The 20,561-nt window shown below is 41.5% G+C and overlaps 1 long non-coding RNA gene across 1 annotated transcript; it reads left to right on the top strand.

The window, feature by feature from the left end:
• The first annotated feature begins 15,379 nt into the window (after positions 1-15,379).
• On the top strand, positions 15,380-18,610 carry LOC138968524 (uncharacterized). Its single transcript, XR_011456212.1, has 2 exons — positions 15,380-16,227; positions 16,508-18,610. It is a non-coding gene; the product is annotated as an uncharacterized lncRNA (long non-coding RNA).
• Positions 18,611-20,561: the final 1,951 nt, after the last annotated feature.

Raw genomic sequence — 20,561 nt, 5'->3', positions numbered from 1 at the left:
GCCAGGTAAGTGACCTGATCTTCAGTGCTGCGGAACTGTCGGAATCCAGCTTGTTGGACAGACACAAACCTGGTATAAAATCCCCATCACCTGATGCATCTACCACGTTTCTCACAACAAGAGGATGGTGACCACTTCTTTCATCTTCGTCACTCGAACCTGAAGACTCTCCATCATCATATAGATCCCCATCAACACTGTCATCATCGTTCATAATCTCATTCAAAACTTCTAGAGCTGATAAGCGCTGGAAGGGCCGTTTTCTTCCACCAGAAGTCGAACATCCACCGAGGTCCGCCATCTTTGGTCGCATTGATAACTTTGTTTTGGTCTCGAGAAATCACGTTCAATTCGCGGAAAAATAAACTGAAACCAGATTGTTAAAGGTGTGCAACTCCTCCCCAGTCTTTTTTCCAACACTGGGAGCACTTGCCTCCCTTTAATCGTGTGTGTGCTTCTCATAAACCAAGGACGCGCTAAGTACGAATGTGACTCGTAGCTGTGCGTCCGGGATATCAAGTGTACCTACGAGTGACACTCGTAGCAGGCAGTCAAGGGGTTAATCTGTTGTGAAAATTCAATTAAAATGACAACTCTTTCTTTCTTTCTTTATTTGGTGTTTAACGTCGTTTTCAACCACGAAGGTTATATCGCGACGGGGAAAGGGGGGGAGATGGGATAGAGCCACTTGTTAATTGTTTCTTGTTCACAAAAGCACTAATCAAAAAATTGCTCCAGGGGCTTGCAACGTAGTACAATATATGACCTTACTGGGAGAATGCAAGTTTCCAGTACAAAGGACTTAACATTTCTTACATACTGCTCAACTAAAATCTTTACAAACATTGACTATATTCTATACAAGAAACACTTAACAAGGGTAAAAGGAGAAACAGAATCCGTTAGTCGCCTCTTACGACATGCTGGGGAGCATCGGGTAAATTCTTCCCCCTAACCCGCGGGGGGTAATGACAACTCTAATGAACAAACTAATTAATACATTTTTAGGCTTCCAAGCTGAAATGCAATCCCATCGTCAAAGAATGTTTGACCAAAATTTCAATCGATTTGCTTAAAAAATGAGGTCATTACAGTGCAGCCTCAATGTGACATCAAGACATTTAACAAATAAATAAAATAAACAAATTGTTGAATCTGGAAGAACTATCATGTAAAGTTTCATAAACATCTGTCTATTAGTTTTCCTGAAATTGCTCTACACACACATTCATACACCACCACTATCATCTCAATCCCTGGTCTATACGAAACCATTTTGTCAAAATTCTAGACCACTTAATGGGACCAACGTGTACAACAAAGCATAAGGTCCAGTGACTCTTGAAAAAAATTGTTCCAAATAAAATGTCAAAGCACTTCCAAACTCATTTCTCATTTGCAGCCTTTAAATCCTAAGCTGATAATGACATTATTTGGTTATTCCACAGAAAAGTTGTGAAAAAACAAGGTTTTTCGGGGAATAACCAAATGTTGTCATCATCCGCCAAAGCATCGTTTTTTCCAAAGCAAAACAGTTTTTCTGCAAAAAAACTGAAGTGAAGAATGCTGCGGAAAAAGTTCAAATATTTTTTTCCGTGGAATCTTTTACTTGCTAATTGCAAGATTGAAGCACGACTGTGTTTTTCCGGTCATATTCAAACCTAAAATACATCTAAACCACAATGAAAATTCCATGTCACGCGCGAAACGTGCGTTATGGTAACATTATTACACAAAATGTATGTATTCCATTCTTTCCATACCATCCCGAAGAAAGCAGTTACATGCCGAAATATTGATTTAAACTTACCTAACCTGGTTACTGGTGTGTTTTCTTTTTAATTAAAATGTATGTATGTGTAGAGTGATTCAGTGAAAACTACTGGATCGTTCTCCATGAAACTTTACATAAAAGTTACTGAAAATAATATCCCCGGATAGTATTTTTAAATTTTTGTGATAAATGTCTTTGATGACGTCATATCCGGCTTTTTGTGAAAGTTGAGGGGGGCACTGTCACACCCTCATATTTGTTTTTATCAAATTGAATGAAATTTTGTTCAGGCAATCTTCAACGATCCCCGGACTATGGTATTGCATTTTTGCTTGGAAGCTTAACAATTAACTAATGAGTTTGGTCATTACAAATTCTGAAAATTCCAATTCAAATTAAAATGTTAATAATCGATCCAAAAATAATTTTATCCTATTCGTTTTTATTTTCTCATAGATATGTTATGTTTGGGCCAAAAACAAGCTCAGAAAGTTAAAAGAATGTCTCTGTTAAGCACTGGTCATGTTCAAAGCCTTGCGGTGGATGTCCAAACAGCTTTTGTTTTACCTGTGTGTTAAATTTTGTTTACCTCCTCCTTTTGTCACCAGCAGCAAAGAAGAACCCACATACAGAAAGACTGGTACACACCAATTGTAAATAGCCATCAGCCAATCTAGTGTGTCAAAAACTTTTTTCCTCTTCAACACAACAGTTTTTACAGTGTGAAGTCACTTTTCCTTTTATCAAAGCTTCTTTCTCCATGGGTAATTTAAGCTTCCAAAACAAGGGGTATTCAATGTACTTTTAAAAATACATGATTCTTCAGCGCACATTCCAGAATCATATCAGAAGAGCATCAGTAGCGTACAGTGTATTGTATCATTACATTTTTACCTTAGGAAGTTGATTCTAAGCACTCTGTGTCACAAAGATAAGCCTCATGGCAGTGTAATACGATTAAGTCCAACCCCAAGGCTGAATTACACAACACCTGTGTGACCGAAAACAGCTTTTTGGTGGTGAAAAGGGCATTTTTGTCCACACGAGATCACTATATTCTAATCACACACTTGTCACTAGGCTAATGCCCTAGTTGAATGGCTTCAGAGTGTGACAACTGCATGATCTACTTGAAAGTGAATGTCATCTTTCTTTTATGCATTTTTTCCCACTGTGTAACTTTTTCACACTTGTCTAACCGAAGCCTGAGAACCAAAATGCATTTGAAAACACATCCAAACTGCTGCCAATACTTGTTGGTACTTTCCCTTTCAAAAGAACAAGCAATACATAAATCAGAAATGTACAACATTCATGGAAGACTTCACTTTACAACTTCATCTTGAGCAGGAAAGAGTAACAATGAACTGTACATGTGCATATGTGCGTGTGCTGGCTCCTTATCTAAACTTTCTCCTTAACTGCTGTCCTTATCTAATTTTCTCCTTACCTAATACGATGATAATAACTACTCCCTAGCGTTGTCAGTTTCCTGTGCGCGTACAAACTGGCACACACTTTGTTACATACAGACTCTCAGACAGACAGACAGACACAGTTGTATCAGTGAAACTTCCTGCATTCGTTGTCACACACATGTCAATGGGACAACCAGTTTTAAAACCGATCAAAGAAAAGTGAATTCCTTTTTTCTAAACTTTAACTCCGCTTGTCACTGTATCTCTATATGTCTCTGTTCTTGTTTTCCCAAAGCTGTTCTGCTGTTTATTGTAGTATTTGATTTTATAAATTCAGATCTAATTGCCGCATCTCGTTTTTCTGTGCCGATTGATTTGGGCAACTATAACTTTCCATACCCACTACAGGTGCCAACATACATCGTTATACATTGTAAATGGTACTAACACACACACTCGTTTGGTCTGTTCTGTCATAATAGCTAGAGATTTTGTACCAACAAATTTATAAAATTGAATTGTGACGTTCTTGTGTCCAAAATGTTAGAGAAATTGGATTTGTATTAACATGCAATCCTATTTCCCTGCTGGTGCCTCTGGGCCCTGACAGTGCCTCACAAAGAGAGTTAGCTTTACTTTGTAAAAAGATATAGAAAGTGGTATTTCTCATGTTTGTTGAATATAAACGCCTATGTGGAACCTATTTTGAAAAGATAACGGACTGAATTTACCTCATAAAAAAATATAATATAACAAGAAGAGCAAACGGTCGATCGAGTCACTTTCGCAGTTCTGAATATTATATGAGGCATCAGATGGACAGGAAGAAATTGCTATTCACAACACAATGAGTCACGTTCACATAAAATTTGAGCCCGGTCACTTTTATAGTTTCCGAGAAAAGCCCAACGTTAAGTTGTGTGTTGCCGAACAGAAAAGGCTAGTTATCTCCCTTGTTTTTCTGATAACGTTCGTAAAAGGCTACAGATGTAAATACTTTGATGTAAAGAATAATCCTACAAAGTTTCAATCACATCCGATGAACTTTGTCAAAGATATAAAATGTCTAATTTTTCCTTTGACGCTGACCTGTGACCTTGAAAAAGGTCAAAGGTCAACGAAACCATCGTTAAAGTGTAGAGGTCATTGGAGGTCACGACTAAACAAAATATGAGCCCGATCGCTTTGATAGTTTCCGAGAAAAGTCCAACGTTAAGGTGGTGTCTACGGCCGGACGGCCGGCCGGCCGGCCGGCCGGACAGACTAACACTGACCGATTACATAGAGTCACTTTTTCTCAAGTGACTCAAAAAGGTACAACATGTTCAAGTACTTTCTTTCTTTATTTGGTGTTTAACGTCGTTTTCAACCACGAAGGTTATATCGCGACGAGGGAAAGGGGGGAGATGGGATAGGGGAAAGGGGGGAGATGGGATAGAGCCACTTGTTAAGTGTTTCTTGTTCACAAAAGCACTAATCAAAAAATTGCTCCAGGGGCTTGCAACGTAGTACAATATATGACCTCACTGGGAGAATGCAAGTTTCCAGCACAAAGGACTAAACGTTTCTTACATACTGCTTGACTAAAATCTTTACAAACATTGACTATATTCTATACAAGAACCACTTAACAAGGGTAATAAGTGAAGAATTTTATAGGTGAGAAAAGGAAAGTAAAAGGACTTTGGGGAGGCAGAAATAAAGAAACAAGAAAAAGATCCTAATTAGGTTCACGGCATCGAGAGTGATGCGACCTTCTCTCAGAAGTTAGTAGAGAAGGCTCCCCCATCCACCACCCGGGGGACGCGCCTCTACGCCAATTAGGGGGCGCGAGTAGGTTCAAGTACAAAGTTCAGATAAGGAGAGTCGTACCAGATAAGGAGCCGGCCAGCATGCATACATGAATGTGTGAGCATTTATGAACCTTTAACAACAAATCCCCTCTCAACCCCCCTCAAACAAATGTAGTGCATTGAAATCTTCAGTATCAAACAAATGAATTTAACTAAAAAGAAGAACACAACAATTAAACTTCCTTGTTGGACATAATTTGCAAAAACTGAAAAACAAAAATATGACCTCTGCAAACTCTTTCTTGATTCTGACAAATGCAAAAAATAACTTCGTAATTAATGTATTAAATATAAAACCATAATTAAGATTCTAAAACCTAATTGTGTAATGCATATTGAGACCGAGAGCCTTGAACTTCTTTGTGGCCTAATACATCACCAAGCATCAATTTAGCATTTTCAACACATTCCAACTGGCAGATGTATAAAACACAATAGACTGATATTAAGCAAAAGTCAAAACTGTACTGGCAAAAACATACAGGTGGGAATATATGTACACTCCGGAATATGTAAGCTTTGTGAGCCCAGCACCACTAGCAAATAGAATGGCAGAATGACCAACAGAACTATAGCTTTACCAAACAGTTGATTTGGTAAAAACTCTGCAGTGAACTATTTTATAAACCTGAAGCTTTCATGCCAAGGTTACCAAAACAAGATCTGACCATGAAGTGACCTTGGTGACATCTGCTTCAGTAAATTCAAAGGATTTTTTGTTAATGTTTTATGATTTACACAAATAAACTTTGTTCATCATCGAAGGTCGCTTAAACATTGGCCTACAAAACAGACCAAAGCTAGAATGAACTAACAATGAAAATATAAATCTAAGGCATCTAATTTCATGATACGAGTTACATGGGGTTTTTTCAGTAAAAAGCAACCTGTCTCTCTTACATAATTATACATGTGCACACATATACACATGTAAATGCTCTTAGCTTCATAATTTGTGTAGTAATACATCTGATCACTCTGATCACCCAAAAGCTACTGCTCCTTACATAAACACTTTGAGATCTCTTGCATATGAATGTAGACTGAGCCTTATTTTCTCACAGGATATAAACTGTGTTAACATAAATGGAACAAAAGACTGCAGGTGAGAGGAACATGATAACAATAAAAATGTGCTCAACAGAATTAGTTTCAACTAGATTCAAAAGCATGGCGTTTTGTCACCCGGTGGCATTTTTAATGAAAAACTCTTCTTCTTCTGCGTTTGATATTCATGGCTGTCATATCTTCAGGTTGGTGGCTGCCATGAAGTCCGCAGTCTTCTGCAGTTCGACAGCGGGTCCAATGAAAAACTCCAAATAATGCTCCTTTTGAGAGCTCATCTGCTGCTCAAAAATTGAGATTGCATTTGTGTGTGTGGTTGTCAAATCAAATCACATTTTATTTGACGAGGGTTGTGGCATAAGCATTACAAATGACTGAACATACATGCTGGAGCAAATGTGTTATAAAAACTTTTTATATGATGAAACACTGATGCTTTGGGCAAATGTGAAAATAAATCTAAACCAAAGTCTTCGATCATTGTGATTTTTTGCAATTTGACATTAGATACAATTAGACTCATTGGGACTCTAACAAATTCCTGGAGAGAATTCCACACGACGCTGCCAGAATAAGCTAAACTTAATTTAGAAGAGATCTATCTGAGTGAGTGAGTGAGTGTATGTGTGCATGTTCCTCTTCCCCATCCCCTCTGTCACTATAACTTCCTCCCTTAGAATTTGTTCTTTTTTACGTTGGGTTACGTTAGACTCTGTCTGTATTCTTCTATGTTCTTGTCTACTCTTCTTTTTACAGTACTTGACTGAATGATTTGTCTGTGTGTGCAGAGCATATCTCATGGAATTGCATGAAAATTGACGTACATATTTTTTTTTTGATTTTTGATATGGCTATTTAATGACGTTATATTTGCCCGTTTGCAAAAGTTGAGGCAGCACTGTCACGGCTAAAAAATTGTTATCAATTTTATTGACTTTTTTGTAACATAATCTTTGACTCGGTTCAGACTATGGGATTGCATTTCAGCTTTGTATGTTAAAAATTTGTTCATGAAATGTTTATTCAAAAGTTTTTTTAACAATCACAATTGTAATCACAAAAGTGATATCATTATATTCCTTATTGCCTCCTGTATCCGAATATATAGTCTTGTTGTGTTTGATTGAAAAATGTGCTCAGAAGTGAAGAAAACCGTTAAATAACCACTTTCTGTTTTTTTTTTTTAACAAAACAAATAAAATGAACATTCGTCTATTCCTTATCATTTTTCAATTCCAAAAACATATCGTTGTAATGTGTTTGACGTTGAAAATATGCTCAAAATGAATAAGTTCGTTGAATGGATATGCTTTGAACCTTTTACTTCAAAGCTCTGTTCCGCCGAGAGAGAACGTCATATCGAGTCTGGAACATACAAATGACATCATATGGAGGGATTATGGCGTCACCTTGCGACGTTCTTTTCCAAGCATGATAAAACTTAAGCCTCTAAGTTTGTTTGTTTTTTCAAATCATCTCTCTGTCTCTCTGTGCCTGTCTGTGTATCTGTCTCTCCCTTTTTGTCTCTCTATCTCTCTTTGTTTGTCTGTCTGTCTCTCTCTCTCTCCTCTTATTTAATAAAAAAAAAAAAGGTTAGACAGCCATACGTATTTCCTTCATTCGATTGACTGAATGGTTAAACAAGCCTCGGTGTTGTTAGTTTCTTGTTGTTGTGTTTTGCTGATGAAGAGGAAAGTTAAAACTAGTCCATGTTCATTTGTTCTTGTTGCTGTTTTCTGGCGAGTACATTTTTAATTGTTATCTTGTGTTAACAGTCATTTCTAATTCTTACCTTTACTGAAAGACATGCTTTATTTGTTACAGCTGCATGTGTAATCAAAATACATTCACCAAAAACATTTCAAAAACACATAATCCAAGGCAACTGACAGCCTTAAAACCAATCACAAACTACGGAAAAACATTTGAAAATGCCCATAAATTAAGTAACCAATATACAAAGGTTGTTGCAAAAGTTTATAGCCTACACATAAAGGAGGTTAGCTAGAGATCTGAAAATTGGCATGCATTTGCACCTATCTCTTATACGGTAACATGCAAAGTATTATAGCTATGACACCTTTAGCAAACAAAAAGGTCTACTTGCCGCAGCCTTGCAAAATACACTGCCCAACGGTATTAAAATACTCTAAAAAAAAAGGGCTTAAACCTCAAAGATGTTTATGAAGATATTGTGAAGACTTACTGGGAAAAGGCACCTTCAAATAATATCATCACAAGATCTACAGCAGAATTTTGACGAGTAAGATGAAGCATCCACTTTTGTGAAAGACCTATATGTGCTTGTAACAATGAATTCGTTACCATGGTGAATGATGTGGTTTTGGCAGACCTGTGGTAGATATCAGATGTGAATAAGCAAATTATTTCTAGAGAAATATTGCGGATTGACTTTGTCACTTGCCACTTTAAATCATGTCTGTAAAACTTTGCTTCTTTCAATCAATTAACCTTCAATTCACCTTTTACGAGCATATACTTTGTTAATTACAAAGGTAATAAATGCTCATAATACTGATAAGTATGCTAGTGAATATCATTGAAGAAACAAAGATCAGTTAGACCTGTCCCTTTTTGCTTTACAGTCTGCTTCCCTGAATTGTCTGTCTGTTTCTTGAAAGGTAATAAATATGTAACAGTGGTGAATAAGTTATTGTTTTGAGCACTCACAATCACATTAAATTGTACCAATTTTCTTTTTTCCCATTGTGTGCAAAGCTTTGTTAGCTCAGTTGACAGACCCTGGAACGTTTTTGAAGCAGTTACAAGTTGCTACTTTAAGGTGGCGGGAAACTCACATTAATTTCTGGTAAGAATCCGGCCTGCTGCAACCATGACTGGTAAGCGATCACTCTGTTCTGCTCTCTCGTCTCGAATCTGTTTTTGGCATTCACTCTACCGCTCTTCACTGGTTTAGTTCATATCTACAGGGCCGTAGTCAGTATGTGTCTGTCAATAATCTCTCATCTCCTCCATCTCCTCTCTGTTTCGGCGTTCCCCAGGGATCAGTTCTAGGCCCAGTTTTATTTGTACTATACACCACTCCTCTCTCTGCCGTCATCAAGCAACACGCAGTCAATCACTACCTCTTTGCAGACGACACACAACTCCAACAAGCATGCAAGCCTACAGAAATCCAAGCGGTGACGCACACTCTCCAAAACTGCACTTCAGATATTAAATCATGGATGACAAACAATATGCTCAAGTTAAATGATGACAAGACTGAATTTCTTCTTTTCTCTGGAGCTTCCTCTTCGACCACTTCCCTTCCAGCCTCCATCACAGTAGGTTCTAGTGACATTTCTCTCTCTGATAGTGCTAGGAATCTTGGGTTCATCATGGACTCCCACCTCTCAATGAAACAACACATCAAAAAAGTCTGTCAGACATGTTACTTTGAGATCAGAAGAATAGGTTCCATAAGAAAATTTCTCACTGTTGATGCCACTAAAACTCTCGTTACATCCTGCATTCTGTCCAGATTAGATTACTGCAACTCCCTTCTCATAGGCTGCCCTGACTCCACTCTCCAACCCTTGCAAAAAGTACAACACTCTGCTGCACGTCTCATTTTCAGAGCACAGCATCGACAACCCTGCACTCCTCTCATGAAAGAACTTCACTGGCTTCCTGTATCTGAACGTATTAGGTATAAAGCTGCCTGCTTCTGCTACAATATCATCTCTGAATCGGCACCTGCCTATCTTTCTGAACTGGTCTCTCTCTACACTCCCTCTCGCACCCTTCGTTCTTCTGATGATGCTCGACTTCTCCGTCAAGGTCGCTTTAAACGCAAGGCTCATGGCTTCCGCACGTTTTCGTATTATGGACCTCAGTTATGGAATTCACTCCCCTTTCAATTACGTCACTCTCCATCCATTTCATCTTTTAAGTCCAATTTGAAAACTCACTTGTTCCAACAACACTACGAATAGTTCCTTAGTATAGAGTCTGGGGATGTGAGATGTGCATGATGTGTTGTTTGAATCTGACAGTGATTGTATGATTTTTGTATACATGTATTGTTGTCACGCGCTTTGAACTTCTGATAAGGCGCTTTATAAATGCCCGTTATTATTATTATTATTATTATAAGCAACTACTACCAACCTGGAGGATACTAGAGATATCCTGCAGATAGTAGTTTAAAAAGACGTCTTCAGACGTCCAATACACCGCTCTGCGAACGTAAGTGATCCTGCTGAATAGCAGAACCGCCAAAGAAGCGGCCCAAGCTCTGGCCTCATGTGTTCTAGGAGAACGCATAGGAAGGACTGAACGCCCCCCCCCCCCTCCCCCCCATGACTGCCACCACTCCTAAACTTGTTTAATGAGTGTGAAAGCCCATCTAGCCAGCGTTGTTTTTGCAATATCTTTGCTTCTTTCCGTGTTTAACGAAATGAACATAAGTTTTTAGGTCTGGCACTCTAAAAGGAGCCGTGCGAGACAAATATGTTCGAAGTACTCGAACCGGGCAGTTCGCAATATCTGTGTCACCAAGTGGCAGAATAGAGCTAAGTGGCTGAATAGAAATGACCGGAGACGGCTGATCTGGTTTTTGATTTCGCGATAAACGATGAACAAAAACGCAGAGTAACAGAGCTATCTCTTTCAAAAGTGATATCTAGCGCGAGACCTGAAAAAGCATGGACTTCGCTGCCCCTTCGCAGGGAAGCGAGCAAAATGAGCATGAGAGCCTTCCTTGTTAAATTGGAAGACTTGTATCTCGCAATGGTTCTAAGGTTCTTGAACCAAAGGAACTCGAAAACGAGGAAAAAAACCCAAGCTGGGACTGGTTCTATAGTGACAGCTGAACCGAGGGCAGAACCCTCTATCACGCTAGCTATGACGCCTCCCAAAATCATGGAGCGTCCAAGCTGTAAAGAGCGTGACTGAAATAACAAGACGTCTAAGAGACGACGCAGAAACAACCCTGAGATGACAACCACGCAAGATGATTGGCCACCTCCAAAGAAACGGGAAGATAGGGGATTAACCCCAATTATCCCACACCACCGGATCCAAAAACTCTGCCGAGTATAGTAAAGGGAGGGAAAGTGAAAGCTTTCATCCCTGTCCACTCTAGTTCCATGGCGTTGATTTGCCATGCCCCCGGGCCCGAAACGGAGACACAAACTATGGAAGACGCCGAGAGAAGCGTGTGGCAAACAGATTTATGCACGGTTCCTCTCTCTGCGCCCAGAGGCGCCGAAGCGCCTGATGGGAGATCGTCCATTCTGTGTGTAGGACTTGTGACGATCGACTGAGAGAGTCGGCCAGCACATTCAAACGGCCTAGCAGATATTTTGCTGAGATCGCAAAACCTCTGTGGAAAAGCCCAAAAAATGATCTCACACGCCCTGTTGGACAGGGTAAGAGATCCCGTGCCTCCCTGCTTGTTTAGGTAAGCTGCAACTGTCGTGTTGTCTGTGTGGACTAACACGTGTTTGCCCTGGAGAGATGAAACAAACTCCAGAAGGCACAGCCAAACCCCCCGTGCTGCAGCAACCGTAACACCGAAGTGCTGTGACCGGAAGCCATCACGTACAGCCCCTCACCATCCGAGACAGCCTAAGCGGAACCGGAAGTGAGCGACGGGGCATCGCTGCCACCAACGACCTGGAACCCCTAAGGGTTGACTTCGGAAGTTGTTGACAGTAAAGAAGAAGTGCTACGATTAACTGGAATGCCCGAAGACGAACCAGAAGTAGCCGGAAACCCAAGTGCAGAAGCACCCGAAACACCGAAGTGCTGCGAGCGTATGCTACAGTCCTTCACTCGCCGGAACAGCCGAAGCCACCAATGACCTGAAACCCGAAGGGTTGACGTCGGAAGTTGTTGACAGGAAAGAAGAAGTGCTACGATTACCTGGAACGCCGGAAGACAAACCAGAAGTAGCCGGAAACCCCCGTGCAGAAGTACCCGAAACACCGGAGTGGTGCGAGCGGATGCTAATGCAAACAGTCCTTCACTCGCCGGAACCGCAGAAGCGGAACCGGAAGTGAGAGACAGGGCACCGCTGCCACCAACGACCTGAAACCCGAAGGGTTGACATCGGAAGTTGCTGACAGAAAGTAAGAAGTGCTACGATTACCTGGAAAGCCGGAAGGCGGACCAGAAGTAGCCAGAAACCCCCGTGCAGAAGCACCCGAAAACACCGAAGTGCTGTGGGCGGATGCCAAAGCATGCAATCCTTCACCAACAGGAACGGCCGCACCGGAACCAGAGGTGAAGGGAGGGTAACTGTCGCAACCAACCACCGTATAATTGCACCGGCAGTTCGAGGCAAACTTCTCACATCCGGAACCGCCGACGCGGAACCGGAACCCACCTTGGAAAGTGAAGCCACGTCATCAACGCCGGGAGAAAGGTAAGCCATGTAGAACAGGCTACTCCCCTCTCGAAGGCCAACATATCTCTCATCTGCTCTAGAGCACAAAGAGACTATCTCCTCCCTCGAAAACGCAATGGCTGTCCTGCAAGTAGGGACAGACGAAAGCACAGGGTGTAACGTACACGGAAGGTCAATCTTGACCCGCAAAAATTCGTTACTCTCAGGAGTGAACACTTTCACGAAAAATTTCAAACAAGGAGAAGAAGCCTTCTCTTACGGATAAGGTACTTAGACTTCGAAAAGTCGAACTGCTCGGCGGAGAAACGACAGATGCCTGTCTGACAGAGCTACTGCTCTTGTCCACCATTGTGAAAACAGAACAAACTCCGTGAACAACGGAGAGAAAATTTTTTCACAAGTGAACAGTTACAATAAACAAAAGTTGTAACCAAGAAAGATCTCACCAACGAGGCCAAAGTGGGTGGCCGAGTGGTAACGCACTTGCGCTCGGAATCGAGAGGTTGCGTGTTCGACCCTGGGTCAGGCCGCTATTTTCTCCCCCCTTTCCTAACCTAGGTGGTGGGTTCAAGTGCTAGTCTTTCGGATGAGACGAAAAACCGAGGTCCCTTCGTGTACACTACATTGGGGTGTGCACGTTAAAGATCCCACGATTGACAAAAGGGTCTTTCCTGGCAAAATTGTATAGGCGTAGATAAAAATGTCCACCAAAATACCCGTGTGACCTGGAATAATAGGCCGTGAAAGGTGGATGCAGCGCCTAAAGGCAGTCGATCTACTGGCCGATGTGAATGCGTGATATATTGTGTAAACAAGAAGAGCAAACGCTCGATCGAGTCACTTTCGCAGTTCTGAATATTATATGAGGCATCAGATGGACAGGAAGAAATTGCTATTCACAACACAATACAGATGTAAATAATTTGATGTAAAGAATAATCCTATAAAGTTTGAATCAAATCCGATGAATAGTTTCAGAGATATGATATTTCAATTTTTTTCCTTCAAGACATACCTGTGACCTTGAAAAAGGTCAAAGGTCACCAAAGCAGACGTCAAAGTGTAGAGGTCACTGGGAGTCACGTTCACATAAAATTTGAGCCCGGTCACTTTTATAGTTTCCGAGAAAAGCCCAACGTTAAGTTGTGTGTTGCCGAACAGAAAAGGCTAGTTATCTCCCTTGTTTTTCTGATAACGTTCGTAAAAGGCTACAGATGTAAATACTTTGATGTAAAGAATAATCCTACAAAGTTTCAATCACATCCGATGAACTTTGTCAAAGATATAAAATGTCTAATTTTTCCTTTGACGCTGACCTGTGACCTTGAAAAAGGTCAAAGGTCAACGAAACCATCGTTAAAGTGTAGAGGTCATTGGAGGTCACGACTAAACAAAATATGAGCCGGATCGCTTTGATAGTTTCCGAGAAAAGTCCAACGTTAAGGTGGTGTCTACGGACGGCCGGCCGGCCGGACGGCCGGCCGGACAGACTAACACTGACCGATTACATAGAGTCACTTTTTCTCAAGTGACTCAAAAATTCCATCTCACACGGCATTAATAGGTAACATGTGCCTTGAGTCGCCTTGTGTGGTGAGATACGTGCGCGATATAAATCCTCGTAAATAAAATAAATAAATAAATAAATAAATAAAAGCCTAGAAGAAGTACAAACACGTCTGAACACAAGCGTGTTGAAGAAGGGAATGATTATACCGGTAGTATGTCCCGCGCATGTGCGGGCTGCCGGTAAGGGGAGGTAACCCCCATTACCTTGACAACAAGACTTTGTTTTGTTTTGGCAGTTATCTCCCCCTGTTACCAGGGTCTGTACTTCAATGTCTGAGCATCAAACTGAAGTTAATCGAAAATTTTATTGGTAAATTTTCATTTGATTAATATACTTACCCGAATCACATAAAGCATTGATGCTAAGGATGCTAAGGTCTGAAAAGGCTACCCGTCTTAAACAATTTTAAAGGGAAGCAACCCAACCACAAAAAGTGTAAACGTAGCCATGGTAATGACCATACACCCGGGGAGTTACCTCCCATTGGTGTATGCTACGTCACTACCGCTACTCAACACGTGGTCAACATCATTCGGCTTTAAAGAAAACTAAACAAGTCGCGTAAGGCGAAATTACTACATTTAGTCAAGCTGTGGAACTCACAGAATGAAACCGAACGTAGTCCGCCGCCAGTGCAAAAGGCAGTGAAAGTGATGAGCCTGTTTGACGCGGTAGCGATTGCGCTCTGCTTCATAGCACGCTTTACTGTACCTCTCTTCGTTTTAACTTTCTGAGCGTGTTTTTAATCCAAACATATCATATCTATATGTTTTTGGAATCAGGAACCGACAAGGAATAAGATGAAATAGTTTTTAAAACGATTTCGGAAATTTAATTTTGATCATAATTTTTATATTTTTAATTTTCAGAGCTTGTTTTTAATCCAAATATAACATATGTATATGTTTTTGGAATCAGAAAATGACGAAGAATAAGATGAAATTGTTTTTGGATTGTTTAATAAAAAAATAATTTTAATTACAAGTTTCCGATTTTTAATGACCAAACTCACTCATTAGTTTTTAAGCCACCAAGCTGAAATGCAATACCAAACCCCGGGCTTCGTCGAAGATTGCTTTGCCAAAATTTCAATCAATTTGATTGAAAAATAAGGGTGTGACAGTGCCGCCTCAACTTTTACAAAAAGCCGGATATGACGTCATCAAAGGTATTTATCGAAAAAATGAAAAAAACGTCCGGGGATATCATACCCAGGAACTCTCATGTCAAATTTCATAAAGATCGGCCCAGTAGTTTAGTCTGAATCGCTCTACACACACACACAGACAGACACACACACATACACCACGACCCTCGTCTCGATTCCCCCCTCTATGTTAAAACATTTAGTCAAAACTTGACTAAATGTAAAAACCATAAGCGGGGTTGGCGGGAGGGAATTCACTATGTGATTCGGGTAAGTATATTAATCAAATGAAAATTTACTAATAAAATTTTCAATTAAATTACATATTCTTACTCCGAATCACATAAAGCAGATAGCTTCAACAAGGCGGTGGGAAAGAAAAATCTAACTCACTCTAAAAAACCTTGCCAGAAACTGGCCCGCTGCCAACAAGTCAGGAAGGGCCCGGTGAGAAAGAAAATCTAACTCACTCTAAAACCCATGTCAGGAACTGGCCCGCTGCCAACAAGCCAGGAAGGGACCCGAGAACCGTCCTAATTGACGGCCGCGTTGTCTCTCAGACAAAACTTGCTAAAGACAACTTCGAAAGCTGTGCCCAGCACTTCGTCCAATTTCCCTGTTACGAAGCGGTTTACTCGTATTTGTGGTAATGTGTATTGTTGTAAATAGAATAGACTATAGCGATGGTCAGATATTGGAAAGGGCTATAGGCTGCATACCGTCACGTTGACCGCAGTTGAACCTTTGTGTAACTGACAAGGTTTTTCACGTGCAAGTAATGCAGACGACAGCTCACTGGCAATGTCATAGCAAGAACAACTTTGTAAAATCAGTCGCCGTCAAGGAGCCAAGCTCGACTCATGTTTTTCGTAACACGTTAGCAGACGGGCTCCTGTTTTAGGTATCTGACTGCAGAAGGATGAAGACTGACGAACTTTCCCTATCAGTCTACGTGATATCTTCCATTTTCATATTCATGCCAGGCCGGCGACTGTACTAAATGTTGGCTTTACACTCTTTTGAGGTATGTTTGAAACCGGTTATATTTTCATGTCATGTTGTCGTATGTGAGAAGAGTGACTGGTTCTGTGTTTAACGTTATTGTGTAGGCCTAAGCTATTGTGCTACACTGCTTAAACATGTGAGGGTTTTACGTAACGTTTTCTTGGTTTTAGAAAACAGGAATTAACGTGTAAATAATTATATTGGCTCATGCAGCTTAATATGTTGGACGAGTGAGTATTTTTATTGTGCGAGTGAAAGAAACTAAAGACAAGTTGATTTATGGACTATAAACTTTACAGTGTTCCAACTGGGGGGTTTTCATCGCCGGAGGCTGAACTGAACCAGTCAACTGCGGCTTGGTGTACATGACCATGGCATGGAGAGCTGGCAGGGTTCTACAGTTAGCCGCCGAGACGAACTGGAAGGATCAAGGACTACGTCAAGCAATAGTTGCGATGTCGTGAGGACTGGTGCACCCTTGTCAGTCGTCTGAAGGACTTACAGCCATACCAACATCTTGAAAGCCGAAAGATGGCAGTAGGGTAACGTACAGTAGAATACCTATTCGTCTTACCTGTTAAGCTGCTTTGTTTGAGCCAAAAGGTGTCTGCGTCTTGGACTGTAGAGTTTCTTGCGGTGTTGTCGGCCTAGAGTACTGGTCGAAGCCCGGAAATGATTTTGTGATGTAAAAAGCTTTGTAAACTAATAATAATTAGTCTTGGCAGTGTCAAGATCCATTTAACACCAGGTTTTTGCGTGTGTGAGTGCGTGTGCGCTTGTGCCTTGTAAGCTACGGTAGCGGACAACTATTCAGATTACATTCAAGTCTGTAAACAAATACTAAATTTATAGAGTTGTGTAGAGGCATTTATGATTGTCTAAAAACCGGGCTATACCACTCCATAACATCTGGCGCCCAATAAGGGACCATAACATCTGGCGCCCAATAGTGTTTGTTTGTTTGACCCTTTAGCAGTATTGTTTCTATCTCAAGGCACGTGCGCTTACACGGGTGTGAATGATTGTTTTGTTTGTCCTGTTTGTCCAGTAACATCTTCAGATTTGATTTGATTTTTGATTTGATGTGTTGACTGGCATATTCTTGCAAAGCCAAGGTCTTACTTGAGTTTCATTCATGATATTTTTTTTAAACAGCTTCTGAACATGACCCCAGTATATAATTCTTTTGACTTTTGATAATCTCTGATCGAGATTCAGAAAATTTCATCGTTTTTTCAACAATTCATTTTCTTTTGAGGAAAGGGGGTGATGTTACGAAGCGGTTTACTCGTATTTGTGGTAATGTGTATTGTTGTAAATAGAATAGACTATAGCGATGGTCAGATATTGGAAAGGGCTATAGGCTGCATACCGTCACGTTGACCGCAGTTGAACCTTTGTGTAACTGACAAGGTTTTTCACGTGCAAGTAATGCAGACGACAGCTCACTGGCAATGTCATAGCAAGAACAACTTTGTAAAATCAGTCGCCGTCAAGGAGCCAAGCTCGACTCATGTTTTTCGTAACACGTTAGCAGACGGGCTCCTGTTTTAGGTATCTGACTGAAGAAGGATGAAGATTGACGAACTTTCCCTATCAGTCTACGTGATATCTTCCATTTTCATATATTCATGCCAGGCCGGCGACTGTACTAAATGTTGGCTTTACACTCTTTTGAGGTATGTTTGAAACCGGTTATATTTTCATGTCATGTTGTCGTATGTGAGAAGAGTGACTGGTTCTGTGTTTAACGTTATTGTGTAGGCCTAAGCTATTGTGCTACACTGCTTAAACATGTGAGGGTTTTACGTAACGTTTTCTTGGTTTTAGAAAACAGGAATTAACGTGTAAATAATTATATTGGCTCATGCAGCTTAATATGTTGGACGAGTGAGTATTTTTATTGTGCGAGTGAAAGAAACTAAAGACAAGTTGATTTATGGACTATAAACTTTACAGTGTTCCAACTGGGGGGTTTTCATCGCCGGAGGCTGAACTGAACCAGTCAACTGCGGCTTGGTGTACATGACCATGGCATGGAGAGCTGGCAGGGTTCTACAGTTAGCCGCCGAGACGAACTGGAAGGATCAAGGACTACGTCAAGCAATAGTTGCGATGTCGTGAGGACTGGTGCACCCTTGTCAGTCGTCTGAAGGACTTACAGCCATACCAACATCTTGAAAGCCGAAAGATGGCAGTAGGGTAACGTACAGTAGAATACCTATTCGTCTTACCTGTTAAGCTGCTTTGTTTGAGCCAAAAGGTGTCTGCGTCTTGGACTGTAGAGTTTCTTGCGGTGTTGTCGGCCTAGAGTACTGGTCGAAGCCCGGAAATGATTTTGTGATGTAAAAAGCTTTGTAAACTAATAATAATTAGTCTTGGCAGTGTCAAGATCCATTTAACACCAGGTTTTTGCGTGTGTGAGTGCGTGTGCGCTTGTGCCTTGTAAGCTACGGTAGCGGACAACTATTCAGATTACATTCAAGTCTGTAAACAAATACTAAATTTATAGAGTTGTGTAGAGGCATTTATGATTGTCTAAAAACCGGGCTATACCACTCCATAACATTCCCGGACCGTAAAAACGGCCCAGAAAGAGACCCAAGCCCTGGATTTAATGAACCCGAGCCGAGTCGAGGGGAAAGCTAAGCTACCCCCCCCCTTTCTATTGGAAGGAAATGCCAATGCCCTGGAAAGATCCATGCGTAAGGTTGTTCACTCAGTGCTGAGGAGAACAAACCCTCACAGTGACCGTGAGACAATCGTGCCAAAGTAAGCAAACCTTGGGAAGGAGTGAAGCCCGAAAGGCCTGTGAGATAGAAGTCAGCTCCAGAAAAGAGTGACCGATCTCCACCAATGAGAGAGAGAGAGACACCTGAGTACAAGGTACCAGAGTCCAACTCGATGAGAAAATCTCAAAAAAGAGACGGTCGCCAGTTATCCTCTACCAGTCCATGCGAAAGCAGAGAGAGAGGTAATACGAGGAAGCAGCGACTTACGATAGTGCGTAAGCCACCGGAAGTGCGGAAATCCCAGTGGTAAAAGCCTGGTGAGACTGGTGATCATAAACAAAATGACTAAAAGCCAGACTGTCCGCAGTTCAGTCTGCTTGTAGGTAATTGAATGTGAATCCAAAACCGAAAACAAGACTGGTAAGCATAAACGGAAAACCGTGAAGCCGACCAGCCATAAGACTCCCGAGACAAGTGTTCTCAGGGAAACCAGAAGTTAACTTCGCGGCCAAATCAAGAGCCTTCCTGAGTTCGGCCGAAAAACCAGAACGCGTCTGACTACCTCTGAAAGACTGAGTCAGACGCGGAGATCGACGGGCAAACGCCGTAGTCATAGTTGCCTGTGATAGAAGGGTGACTGTAAAAGGAAACCCGACCCAACGGAAGTCGTCCTGACTCACCTCATGCTAGGATGAGGGTGAAGAGAGGAAGAGACAAAATCCGAAGTCACAGGAACCGAAAATTCCAAAGTCGCACCGCGACAGGCAGGAGACCATAGCATAGGCTAAGGCTGAGAGCCGTGATGCCCGTAGGACAGCCGTTGTACCAAAGTACCCACAGGACGCAGGTAAACGTAAGAAGCGGAAGTTTCGGCTGCCAAAAAAGATGCTGGGCTAAAAGCCCACAGCAAAGAAACCGGAACATTAGCTAACCCTCTGCCAGAAGGAGAGGACTAGCCAAAACCTGAGAGAGGAGATAAGCCACAAAGAATGACTCCTCAAACATACATTGCCAAAGACAATGTCCCCTCAGGAAAAACTGAATGTTACTTCCGAGGCCAACTCAAGCGCACCTTAAGTTTGGACGAAACACCAGAACGCGTCTGATCGCTAGAGAAAGACAGAGTCAGACTCGGCGAAAGACAAACAAGGACCATAGTCCAGATGCTTGTGGCAAAAAGTGAGAAACGGGGTAACCTGAAGACAGAAACCCCACCCCAACGGAAATCGTCCTATCTCATCTCCTGCAAGATGAGAATAAAGGAAAGAATTGTCGAAGTCCGAAGGCACAAGAACAGGGAAAGCAACAACCACCACCACCGACAGGTGGAATGGCTGTTGCACCAGCCGAGGCTAAAAAACCTGGATGCCCTTAAGTCAGCCGTTGTTCCCAAACCCTGACGTACCTATGAAACGTCTGTGAGAGAACCAACCTCTTTCTTTATTTGGTGTTTAACGTCGTTTTCAACCATGAAGGTTATATCGCGACGGGGAAAGGGGGGAGATGGGATAGAGCCACTTGTCAATTGTTTCTTGTTCACAAAAGCACTAATCAAAAATTTGCTCCAGGGGCTTGCAACGTAGTACAATATATTACCTTACTGGGAGAATGCAAGTTTCCA

Source organism: Littorina saxatilis, linkage group LG6 (genome assembly GCF_037325665.1).
Source record: "Littorina saxatilis isolate snail1 linkage group LG6, US_GU_Lsax_2.0, whole genome shotgun sequence".
NCBI classification, from domain to species: domain Eukaryota; kingdom Metazoa; phylum Mollusca; class Gastropoda; order Littorinimorpha; family Littorinidae; genus Littorina; species Littorina saxatilis.
Note: the sequence above shows the minus strand (reverse complement) of the source record. Positions and strands in the feature narration are given on the sequence as shown.